This window comes from Aulonocara sp. 'chitande type north' Nkhata Bay, linkage group LG3 (genome assembly GCF_057382095.1).
Source record: "Aulonocara sp. 'chitande type north' Nkhata Bay isolate Kocher_YH1m ecotype deep benthic linkage group LG3, A_spYH_male_GT1.1, whole genome shotgun sequence".
NCBI lineage: Eukaryota > Metazoa > Chordata > Actinopteri > Cichliformes > Cichlidae > Aulonocara > Aulonocara sp. 'chitande type north' Nkhata Bay.
In genome coordinates, this window is record NC_141346.1 from 32,906,253 (window position 1) to 32,918,662 (window position 12,410).

The following is a 12,410-nucleotide window of genomic DNA, read 5'->3' on the forward strand; positions in this document are numbered from 1 at the left end:
CTCATTATTGTGGAAAGTCAAACTTACACTGATTTAGATGCTTTTAAAATGTGTTCCGATTTACCAAATTGATGATGATTCATCTCATAAACCATGACTCACTGCTCTCCCCTTCATAAGCTAACTTTATAAGTTCAAAGTATCAGCATTGAAGCACAGCGAGTGGAGACAACATTAAAGGGGAAATGAGCCAGATTTAAATAAACTGCTTTTGTTTTTCTTTTTAATAAGGGAAATGGCAAAACTTTATTGTCACATCCTCAGTAACAACACAACTTTATCACATTAAATTCTTTAGTCCCTATGTACCATATTTTTCAGACCATAAGGCGCACAGGATTACAAGGCGCACTATCAATAAACGGGTCTGTTTTCATACATAAGGTGCACCGGATTATAAGACGCATTAAGCGAAATCAAACAGATAAGTCAAACTTTACTCAACTCATTCTTCTTGCATTCTCCACTTCCGTACCATTGATTGAGTAATGCTGAATTCTCTCGCAGCTGCTCTGTTTCCGTGTTGTTTCAGTATATTAATGACTAACCTCGTATTGTGGATGGATTATCTTCGTTGTTCTCCTGGCTGAAGTTCGGTCCATTTACAGCATCCTGCCATGCAATTGCATTTGTCCATAACCATCGAGAACCCTCGCGTTAACTTTTATCGAGTGGAAATCATCCTCCAGCTTCACTGTGTTTATGTTATGCTAACATAGCTATGTCGCTAGTGATCACGTAGCACATCATTATATACCAGCTAGCCAAATTTCAGTAATTCAACAAACGTCACTGCTGTTTATTTTCCTGTCTTCATTTATGTTGGAAGTGATAGCAGAGCTGTACGTTTTAATTTTTTCAGAAATCTCTCAGTAAGAACATGCTATATCATGTTTAGGTGGAAACTAGCGAGCTAACTTTTTGCTAAATTTTTTTAATTCTTTTCTTTTTCTTTTTCTTATTGCCTTCGTAACTTGAATTTTTCATTAAATGGGGTATTCGTAAGTTGGGGTTCCACTGTATTTTGATTTTTCTTAACCTGATAACGTCTTGATGCATTCTCAATCATCCAGGAAAGTAAATCTCCAAAAGTTGATTCTGTTCATCTGGACGTAGCGTTTTTTGTGGGAGAAACGTTTTGTCACTCATGCAAGTGACTTCTTCAGTCACAAGTTGAACAGATTCAACTTTTGGAGATTAACCTGATAACATGTTTGTCTGCACCAAGAGCTCTGTTTTGTGAATGGAGATCCTTCATCTTTCATTGTTTGTCATAAATAAATTAGCAGACACATTAGGCAAGGCAAGTTTATTTGTATAGCACAATTCAACAACAAGGCGATTCAAAGTGCTTTACAGAGACATTAGAAACAAGAACAAATAAAAAGCATGATTTAAAATTGATTAAAACAAGCAAATAAACTAACTAACTAATTAACAAACAAACAAACAAACAAACAAACAACAGTATATAAAATCAAAACAGATAAAATCAGAACAGTAGATAAAATCAGTAGTTAAATGTAAGTTTTGAAATTTAAGCTTAAAGTGTGGATTTGGTGCTTTATTCAAATGCAGCTGAGAACAGGTGAGTCTTCAACCTGGATTTAAATAAACTGAGTGTTTCAGCTGATCTGAGGCTTTCTGGGAGTTTGTTCCAGATATAAGGAGCATAAAAGCTGAATGCAGCTTCTCCGTGTCTGGTTCTGACTCTGGGAACTGATAAAAGACCGGATCCAGATGACCTGAGGGATCTGGATGGTTCATACTGGGTCAGGAGGTCATTGATGTATTTTGGTCCTAAACCATTCAGAGCTTTATAGACCAGCATCAGAACTTTAAAGTCTATCCTCTGACGGACAGGCAGCCAGTGTAAAGACCTCAGAGCTGGACTGATGTGGTCCACTTTTTTGGTCTTAGTGAGGACTCGAGCAGCAGAGTTCTGAATGAGCTGTAGTTGTCTGACTGATTTTTTAGGTAGACCTGTAAAGATGCTGTTACAGTAATCAAGCCTACTAAAGATGAATGCATGGACTAGTTTTTCCAGGTCCTGTTGAGACATCAGATCTTTTATCCTTGATATATTCTTGAGGTGATAGTAAGCTGACTTTGTTATTGTCTTAATGTGTTTTTCTAAGTTTAGGTCTGCATCCATCACTACACCCAAATTTCTCGCCTGGTTTGTGGTTTTTAGATGTATAGATTGAAGTTCTCTGGTGACCTGTAATCGTTTTTCTTTGGCGCCAAAGACTATTACCTCAGTTTTGTTTTTGTTTAGCTGGAGAAAATTGTGGCACAACCAGTCATTGATTTCCTCAATGCATTTACCAAGAGCCTGTACAGGGCCTCGGTCTCCTGGTGACATTGTGATATATATTTGTGTGTCATCTGCATAGCTGTGATAGTTTATTTTGTTGTTGTTTATAATCTGTGCCAGTGGGAGCATGTAGATGTTAAACAGAAGGGGTCCCAAGATGGAACCTTGGGGAACTCCACATGTGATACTTGTCTGCTCAGATGTGAAGTTACCTATTGATACAAAGTATTTCCTGTTTTCTACGTATGTTTTGAACCAGTTTAGTACAGTTCCTGAAAGACCTGCCCAGTTCTCCAGTCGTTTGAGTAATATGTTGTGGTCAACTGTATCAAATGCTGCACTGAGATCCAGTAAAACTAGGACTGACATTTTTCCACTGTCTGTATTCAGACATATGTCATTAAAGACTTTGGTCAGAGCGGTTTCAGTGCTGTGGTTCTGTCTAAAACCTGACTGGAAGGCATCGTAGCAATTATTCTGTTTTAAGAAGTAACTGAGCTGTTGAGAAACTGCTTTTTCAATGATCTTACTTAAAAACGGGAGATTTGAGATCGGCCTGTAGTTGTTCATTTGTGTCTTGTCAAGATTGTCCTTTTTCAGTATAGGTTTGATTACAGCAGTTTTTAGTGATTCTGGAAACACACCTGATAATAAAGAAAAGTTGACGATCTGTAACAGGTCTGACTCTAAAGTCTTTGAGACCTTTTTGAAAAAACTTGTTGGCAGGACATCTAAACAGCAGGAGGAGGAGTTCAGTTGACCTAAGATGTCCTCCAGGTCTTTGCTGTTAATAGGTTGAAACTGTTTCATGGTGTTTAAACAGTTTTTTGGTGGACACAGTACATATCCTGGATCTGCTGTTGATGTACCAATTGCTTGTCTAATTTTTTGGATTTTTTCAGTGAAGAATTTGGCAAAGTCATTGCAGGCCATGGTCGAATGAAGTTCAGCTGCCACTGACACAGGAGGGTTTGTTAGCCTGTCAACTGTAGAAAATAAGACCCGAGCATTATGGCTGTTTTTAGTGATGATGTCAGAGAAGTAGGACCTCCTTGCATTCCTCAGTTGTAAATTATAATTGTGAAGTTTCTCTTTATAAATGTCATAATGAACCTGGAGGTTTGTTTTTCTCCATCTGCGCTCAGCTTTCCTACACTCTCTTTTTTCATTTTTCACCAGTGTGGAGTTTCTCCATGGAGACTTTTTCCTTCCAGAGATAACCTTCACCTTAATGGGAGCAATAGTGTCCATTACATTTAACATGTTAGCATTGAAGCTATTGACGAGCTCATTGACTGACCCTCTGGACAGGTCAGGTGTTAATGGGAAGACCTGGTTAAAAATTGCACTACTGTGTTCAGTTATACACCGTTTTGTGATCACTGTTGTTGATATATTTGTGTGGGCTGAGATTTTACTTTCAAAGAAAACACAGTAATGATCAGACAGGCCCACATCAGACACAGTAACCTTTGAAATGCTCAGGCCTTTGGAGATCAGTAGGTCAAGGGTGTGTCCTCTATTATGTGTGGCCTCTGTTACATGCTGAGTCAGCCCAAAGTTGCCCAGAGTGTTACTCAGGTCTTTAGTCCCTTTGTCCTGAGGGTTGTCCACATGAATGTTAAAATCCCCAGCAATAATTACACAGTCAAAATCAACACAGATCACAGACAGCAGTTCATTGAGGTCATTAAAAAAGTCTGTGCAGTATTTGGGAGGCCTGTAAACATTAAGAAACACAACTTTGGATGGGGCCTTCAGCTGTAAAGCCACATATTCAAAAGACTGAAAACTTCCAGGAGATAGCTGCTTACATTGAAATGATTCATTAAATAAGACAGCAACCCCTCCTCCTCTCCTGCTCGCCCTGACCTCACTGATAAAACTGTAGTTAGGAGGGGTCGTCTCGATGAGAACAGCTCCACTGTTACTTTGGTTCAACCAAGTTTCAGTTAAAAACATAAAATCAAGGCTGTGCTCAGTGATTAAATCATTAATTAAAAATGTTTTCCCAGCTAGAGATATAATGTTTAATAAAGCCAACTTAAGTGTTTTAGAGGTATTACTTGTCCCCTCGTGTTTGGGAGCAGTCTGTGGCACACAAGGTATGTTTACTATGTTTAAAGATCTTTTAGAGTGCAGCTCTCTGTGTTTTGACCAGGCCACATGTCTCCTGTCACCTAAAAGTACAGAAATTTTAAAACCTTCTAGTAAACAGGGTCCCAGCTTCTCCTGGGAAAAGTCATCACTGCCATAATCCTCACAGCCCGGACCCTTCACACATCACGCATCAGACTGCGGAGACAGGGCATGAAGAGGAACTAAGGGGGGCGAGGCTGGGCAATGTGACTTCGATTGCTCTGTTGAGGGTGGGGCTCGATGGCAAACCTTTGGCCGCTCTGGTGGGGGGTTTATGGGGGACAAAAAGGGATTGGGACGGGGGGTAGATCTGAGCCCAGCATTGACCCGCTCCATCATCTCCTCAGTGAATTTCAGGTGTGGGGAGGAGGGAGAAAGGGAGGGGGAGGAGGGTGATGGCCTGTCAGGGGTTTGGGGGACTGGGGAAGGTCGTGGTCCCTTGTCCTGGTCGTTGGTGTTGTTGAGAGAGTTGGAGGCAAATAGGGACCCCTCTTCTTGCCTTAGATGTCTCTCCTTTCTGAGGCTCTTCCTCAGATGCCATGGATGTCTCTCCTTTCTGAGGCTCTTCCCGGGTGGGGGCAAATGGAGCTCCTCCTCAAGGTTTCTGCTGGGCTTTGTCTGTTCTTGGAGTACTGTTTGTTCCTCTTTATGAGATAACTCCTCGTTTATCTCAGCCTTGGCACCAAGCACGGATGGATGACGTATGGAATAAAACAAGTTGGAGGTGAACAGTTTCACCCCTGACTTGTTAAAATTAAATCCATTTGCTTTGAACAGATGCCTGCGTTCCCAAAAAATATTAAAGTTGTCGATAAAGTGCACTGAGTGGTCAGCACATGCTGATATAAGCCATTTATTCAGTGTAAACAACCTGCTGAATCTCTCGTCTCCTCCTCTGACCGGCGGTACAGGTCCACTGATGAATACAGCTGCATTAATAGGGCTTTGGAGCGTGATGTCACGGGAGGTGGGCCAAGCCCCCTTCCACCATGACAGTAGGCCAGACAAAGGATACAGCTTCAGCTATGGTTCGTACGTGTTGAGTTGTCGGTTGCAACGTTAGATCACACGATCGTGAAGGCAAGAAGCTGGATAATGGGCTCTTTTCATCGTTTTCCATCCTGGAGGCAACGTGAGGGATCCCATGTATCCGATATTACTAAACAAAGATGTCAGGCTTGGATTGCAGTGGTGAGATAAGTAGATATCGAGTTCTCTGCAATCCCCAGCTTTTTGTTGGTTTGCTCACGGCATTTTATTTCTGGTGAGTTCTAAATTAATTCATATCACTCTTAAAATGCTTTTAGTGTTATTTTCAATGCGCTGAGGTCATAGATAATGAGATAAAACATGCTAATGTGTGATGCTGCAGAACCACGTCATGTCGACTGGCATTATTGCAGGCAAACCAGCATATGAAATGGATGTAACAAATCCAGACTGGGCACCAACACTGCACATGGGGCACGATGACATACCTGTATCAGACTCGGACCGGCACACAAGGCGTATGCAATGGAAGCGAAAAAGAGCACCCATCGGAGGTACACCCCCCCCCCCCCAAAAAAAAGCATGCTAAATTGCTATCAGTGTACACTAATCCGCACATAACTTCCAGATGAATCATACATCCGTCATTGGAATATTGGTGTACATTTACCTTATGTGCAAGGCTGGACTGGGACAAAAGATTGGCCCGGGCATTTTGACTAGAGACCGGCCCACCAGGATAAAGATTGAAAATTTGACGTCATTCAGGGTTAAACCGCAAAGGATTTTGGGAACTTGTGGCAAGAGGTACTAGCTCACGCAGGCTTTCAATTGAACTCAGTTACACAGCAATAAAAAGAAACCCAAAAAACGGCAAGAAGCTGTTGTATTATTAACTTCAATAGTCGGTCACATGACAGCCATGGGAAGCCGACGGGTAGAGAGATCGTTTTTTTTATCGGATTACATCGTTGAAGAGACATTTTTAAGCCATGTTTCCGAAGTAAGAGCCGACAGATGGTCTGGATATACCAAATATAACGTCTCAGAACCCTCCAGCGCACATGTTAGTCTGCTCCAAGCATTCCCACAAAGGTCAGGGTTTTGTAGTAGTTAATGCGTCATTTTTCTTAACATAATTGGTGATATAGGTTACAAGCAAGTCTGGCGCTGAACAGAAATTATGGCGCTATGCTCCTTTGTTTATTGTGCATAAATAGTGAATTGTCCTGACACAATATTGCGTTTCGCTTCTGTTATTACCATGGTACATTGACAAAAACATATACTTTTATTCACAGGAGAAAACAGTTGTTTTGTATCACTAATTGTCCAGTGCGATTACAACATACAATATTATTGTCACTGCTACATTTCTGTAATGCTACCAGAGATTATTTCCACTACTAATTAATTACCGTTGAGCTCAAAGGTTATATTAATAAACGGTTAACGAATGTGTATTTATGAAGACGATTTGTGAGACTGGTAAGTTCAACTCTGTATATTTTATATATTTTATTATTATTATTATTTTTTTTTTTTTTTTTTTTTTTTTTACTATTTAATTTGTAAAAATGTGTATACACACACACACACACACACACACACACACACACACACACACACACACACACACGTAGAAAAACATTTAGTATACACATCCAGAAATGCATACACTATTATATATTGTACATATATTTATTAGTTTCAGGTTGGCCATTCTTGTATTTTGCTCGTTTGTGTTGTTGTGTTTGCACATCTCTGTTGCTTGTGGGGCTCGCACACAAGAATTTCACTTGCATGTGCTGTGCCAGTGTGCCTGCACATGTGATGTGACAATAAAAGTGATTTGATTTGATTTGAGTGTATGCACTCACTCCAAGAACCGTATAATTATAAATCTGAGCGTGGTGAAAGTTGGGCAGCACGCTGACGTCTTTTGTCCACTCTGTGTGCTCGTAAGGGTCTGACCCTTTCACTCCTTTGATTTTTTCCTCGTATCTTTTCTTTGTTCTTTCAGCTGCATTTGAATAAAGCACCAAATCCACACTTTTTAGCTTAAATTTCAAAACTAACATTTTAACTACTGATTTTATCTATTTCTGATTTTATCTGTTTTGATTTTATATACTGTTTTGTTTGTTTGATTGTTTTAATCAATTTTAAATCATGCTTTTTACTTGTTTTTGTTTCTAATGTCTCTGTAAAGCACTTTGAATCACCTTGTTGTTGAATTGTGCTATACAAATAAACTTGCCTTGCCTTGCCTTTTCGTCGAGTCTGTCTTTGTACGGACCGGCATTGTTCTCCTTTTGTTTTGTACATTCCTTTTTTGTGCGGCAAAGAAAAAACAAGAAGGTATTGGAACCGGAGAATGAACGTTTTGCGGTGCTGCAAACGCTTCCATTTGATGCGGTACTTGGATTGTTTTGCCACGAGTTCCCGGCATGCAATGCGCGAAAATCACGTGATTGCTAAACAAGGGGGCGGGTGCATCCAGCCTCCTCGGCTGTAATTGGTCCAGCCCAGAGTCGATCATGACCAATTGGCCAATCCAACACCTTTCATTATATATACCCTTCCTAAAAAAAAAAAAAATCCATCCAACATAAAAACAAAAAATCGCCAGCGGCCCACCGGGCAAATGCCCGGTATGCCCGATGGCCAGTCCAGCTATGCTTATGTGTATGCACTAATTTTATCTTACAGGCTTTTTGTTATGCAGCTGCAGAGTCTGAAGGTGTGCCCTGTGCAGAAGTGATCGATGAAGATCTGACAGAAGACCAACAACAAAATCACAATGTCATGGAGGCAGTGGACAGCAGTTGTGTTGGACAAGTGGAGGTTGAGGTACCAGCTGCAAATGTGGACAGTGGTGATCGGACAGACAGCGTCACAGAAGCTAAAGGGCAGATGAAGGATTGTGTGTGCAATGAACAGGGCAGAGCAGAAATAAACCGGCTGTTGGAGAATAGACTGCTTCGATCATAGTTGCAAAAGACAGAGCTGAATAAACTTTTCTTAAAGGATGATACCGAAAAAGTAAGATATTACACTGGACTACATTGTTATGCTGTCTTAATGTCCCTCTTCAACACTGTCAAAGATTTCCTGCCAATATCGAAGAAACTGACAGGTTTCCTAATGCTCTTAATCACACTAATGCGTCTGAGACTTGATCTTCCAGTCCAGCATCTTTGTCATCTATTCGATGTGTCCCATAAAACACTGTCGTCTGTCTTCGCCGATACCATTGATGTTTTGTATGCCCGCTTAGGAGCACTGGTGCACTGGCCTGAGAGGCACTGTCTGCAGGCCACAATGCCTTCACAGTTTACTGAAACTTCTGGAAAATGAGTAGCCATCATTGTTGACTGTTTTGAGATTCGAACAGAAAGACCATCTAATTTAAAGGCACGTGCACAAACATACTCTCATTATAAAGGTACACACACCATAAATACCTCATCGGGATTACACCCCATGGAGCTATTTCTTTCATTTCCAGGGGATGGGATGGGGGGGGGGGGGGTGCATCAGATAAATCACAGAGAAATGTGGCATTCTTCAAAAGCTGTTACCAGGGGACGTAGTATTGGCTGACACAAAATGAAACATTACAGGCTGTTTAGAGCAACACGTTGTTTGGAGAAGTATTTCCCAACAAGTTCAGGAAGGCACACTTTAAGAAAGAAGTCTTGTGCTTGCTTTAAACGGGGTTCCCAGAAATCCACATCAGGGAAGATGCGTATCACAGCAAGGTCTCTCTGTGTCCACACAACGAGGTCACAGTGGTCGGCTGGGTTTCCACTCCACTTCCTTTTTTCATACAGGTCCACATTACCGATGCATCACAGCGTCTGGGCGCAATCGGTCGCGATACAGCCCTTTGTCTTTTGCGCTGATTTTGAGCATGGTTCTGGCAGTCCCGATTCCAACACTCCAACACTGCGCGCTTGTTTTGCTTTCTGGCCTACTGACATGGCGCCGCAATCCCACAATGCACTGCGGCGTGACGTCAACTCCAAAGCCCTATACAGTGTTTCAGATTGGGAGCGGCACAAGGAAGCAAGTTCAGGGAGATGCATGTTGCAGGGTAATGGAGGCTGTCAGGGCAGGCCCTTGTGTGCTTCACCTGTGTGTGTGTGTGTGTATACATATCTGTTTGAGCTTGTGAGTGTCCTTGCTTCACAAAAAAATCAATCTCAATTATGGGTGCTGGCATGCTCGCCGACTGCAGGTGTGCGTGTGTGTTTGTAGCCATGTGTGTTCATGTCGTTTTTCTAGCACTTCGACAGTTATTAGCACCATATGAGTGTGTGGTAGTGTGTCTGTGTGACACCCAAGACTAATTACATTAGTGCCAATTAGCAATGCAGAGAGCTGATAAAAATCTCGCTACATGTATTAATTATCTCAAACCTCAGCGGGTCATACGTGATTAAAGAGGAAATGATGTTTAGTTGGGGCACTAATAGTTCATTTGCATTTACACTGAGGATATTTAGTGATATTTATTCGTCTTTACAGTAGCATGTGCAGAGAGAGCTTTTTTTTGTCACATTTCTTAAACTAGATATGGATCATTTACATGCAGCTCTGTAGCTTTCATTGCCTCCAGATACAAGGTTTACTGATTTGTCTTTTCTGGCATTACTTTGATCTTTCTTGACTTAATTTGTAGCTTTGGCTGTTTAACATTCCACACATAGCTGCTATTCTTCAGTTTAACCCTGAAGCAGTGAAAACTTTCACTTGACAAATACTTAACATGTAGTTGCTTTGACACGAAGAAGTTTAAAAAGTTTCAAAGAGTTAGATGGTGTCTTTTTTTAATATGAAATTTGGGGTTTTTCACATCCAATCCTTGCTTTATTGGACCAGGTCAAAATACGTAGTATTCTTTAGTTAAGGTGTGAAATAAGACTATGAATTAGTGTATAGTGTTTTGATTTCTGGGGGATATATTCTATGTAAAAGTTTAATGAGCAACAGAGTTTTAAGCCTTTAAGGGATCAAAAGGTAAATGTTTAGAGGCATGTTTAGAGCTGATGGAGAGTGGGCAGATAGGACTGACTAGACTGATGTAAGCTCTATTAGATTATAAGTTATTAACTTGATTTTGTTTACTGTAAAGTCAATATATATGTTTTTCAGCTTTGATGATGGTGGATGTATTGTGCCAAAATGAAATTCAATGCACAGTAAATTTTTTTGCCATATTGTGTTTGTAGCTGCTGGGAGTGAACCAGAGTGCACTAACTGTGGATAAAATGTACCTGTGGGGACATCACAGGTGATGCTTGATGAGGACGATGGTCTCATCTTAAGTAGCAGCAGGTGGGGCAGTCAGTGATGATGGATGGATAGTGAGTAATCATCCGCGACAGGTGAGAACGTTCCACAGATGAACACAGAGGCGGGAACCAAGGCCAGACTCCGTCCTGGAGATGAGGAGCGAAGGAGAGGCCACAACAAACAGTCCAGGAAACCCTGGGTCCGTGACACGAAGGCCTCTGATACATAGAGGAATTCACTGATGTCCTATTAGCTGGTTCTAGCTTTCTTTTCCTTTTATACCAACTCATTGAGGAATTTACACTGGATTTGAAAAGACCCTGGAACCAAGGAATTTGTGGGGCTTTTCAGATTGTATCTCGGCACTGAGATTTTCTCTCTATTGAATCTCTTGCTTGAGGTGGACATCCACTGACTCATCCTTTCTTTATAGCTGCATAGCTGCCCTCTTTGTGTGATCTAGACATTGTTCCAATACACACAGGAACACAAAGCCTCTTTCTAATCTCCTGGGATATGTAAGCAGTAAATCTTTGAAAGGCTGCAGAGGTATGGCAGTGCGCCATATCTGTATGTAAGAGCTGTTAAAAAGATGCAGATTTAGTGAAAAATCCCCATGTAAGATCTGCAATTACATTTTATGTTTTAGAACACTTTCAGTAGTTTTTGCATTAATTATTCCAAGGCCGTTGAACCATGAACCCTTTTTTCACCCATCTACAATTTTGGCAAGAAATACTGGAAATATTTTACTTGTTGCATCTCTCTTTAACCTGGTCTTACGGTATACTGTGTGTGGTTTGTGCTGTGATAGAGTCCAAAATAAAGGAAAGCAAGTATCTTATTGTGTCTTAGCCTTTTTAACAGCCTTTAAACCTCATCTGTGAAATAGGCATTAAAAAGGCTAAAGTGCGATTTCATCGTAGGTCCTCCAGCTTTGCAGACACCAGTGTTAAATCTTAACTTCATTTTACATTCATTGTGTGGATGCCCCAAAGGGCATGCACACTATTGAGATCCTGTTTCTCTTTATTGTGTGGATGCCCCAAAGGGCATCCACACTATTGAGATCCTGTTTCTCTTTATTCTTTATTCCACTATTTACTAGTTGCTTCCGTACACTTTTTGGCACTTAACTACTCCCTCAGTTTTCAGCCGATTTTCTCCGTTCAAACTCTAAACTGTTCTGCTCTTTCTGCTAATGTGTGCTATGACTTTTGGTGTTTATTACTATTATACTTTTTAAAATATTACACCTTTTTCCTTTAATTTGTCCCATTGAAATGAATGGGAAACTTCCACAATTCTGCTAAAACTTTCTTGTCTCTGAAACTTAACTACTTCCTCATACTTTCACCTAGAAACTCCATTCAAACTTTAAAACGTTCTCAAATGATTGGGCTATTCCTGTGTGATTCAGCTTTTTCAGATCTTCTACCGTTTTCATCTTATCTCTCTTTAAGTCTTCAGTTGCAAAATTGTGATTTTTCAGAAAATACATGCGTTGCTATGGTTGCTATGCAATTAACTCAGAGGGGACAGTGAAACTGGTTGAATTTTCTCTTCATGTCCAAACAACTTCTTGCTACTCGCTCAATTTCCACTCAAGCCCCACAAATTATACACCAAAACGTAGGTATTTTTGCTGGCTTTCAGAAAATGA

General features: G+C 40.7%; 1 pseudogene; it reads left to right on the forward strand.

Moving 5' to 3' along the window:
- The first annotated feature begins 8,254 nt into the window (after positions 1-8,254).
- Positions 8,255-9,062, forward strand: LOC147335235 (uncharacterized; annotated as a pseudogene).
- Positions 9,063-12,410: the final 3,348 nt, after the last annotated feature.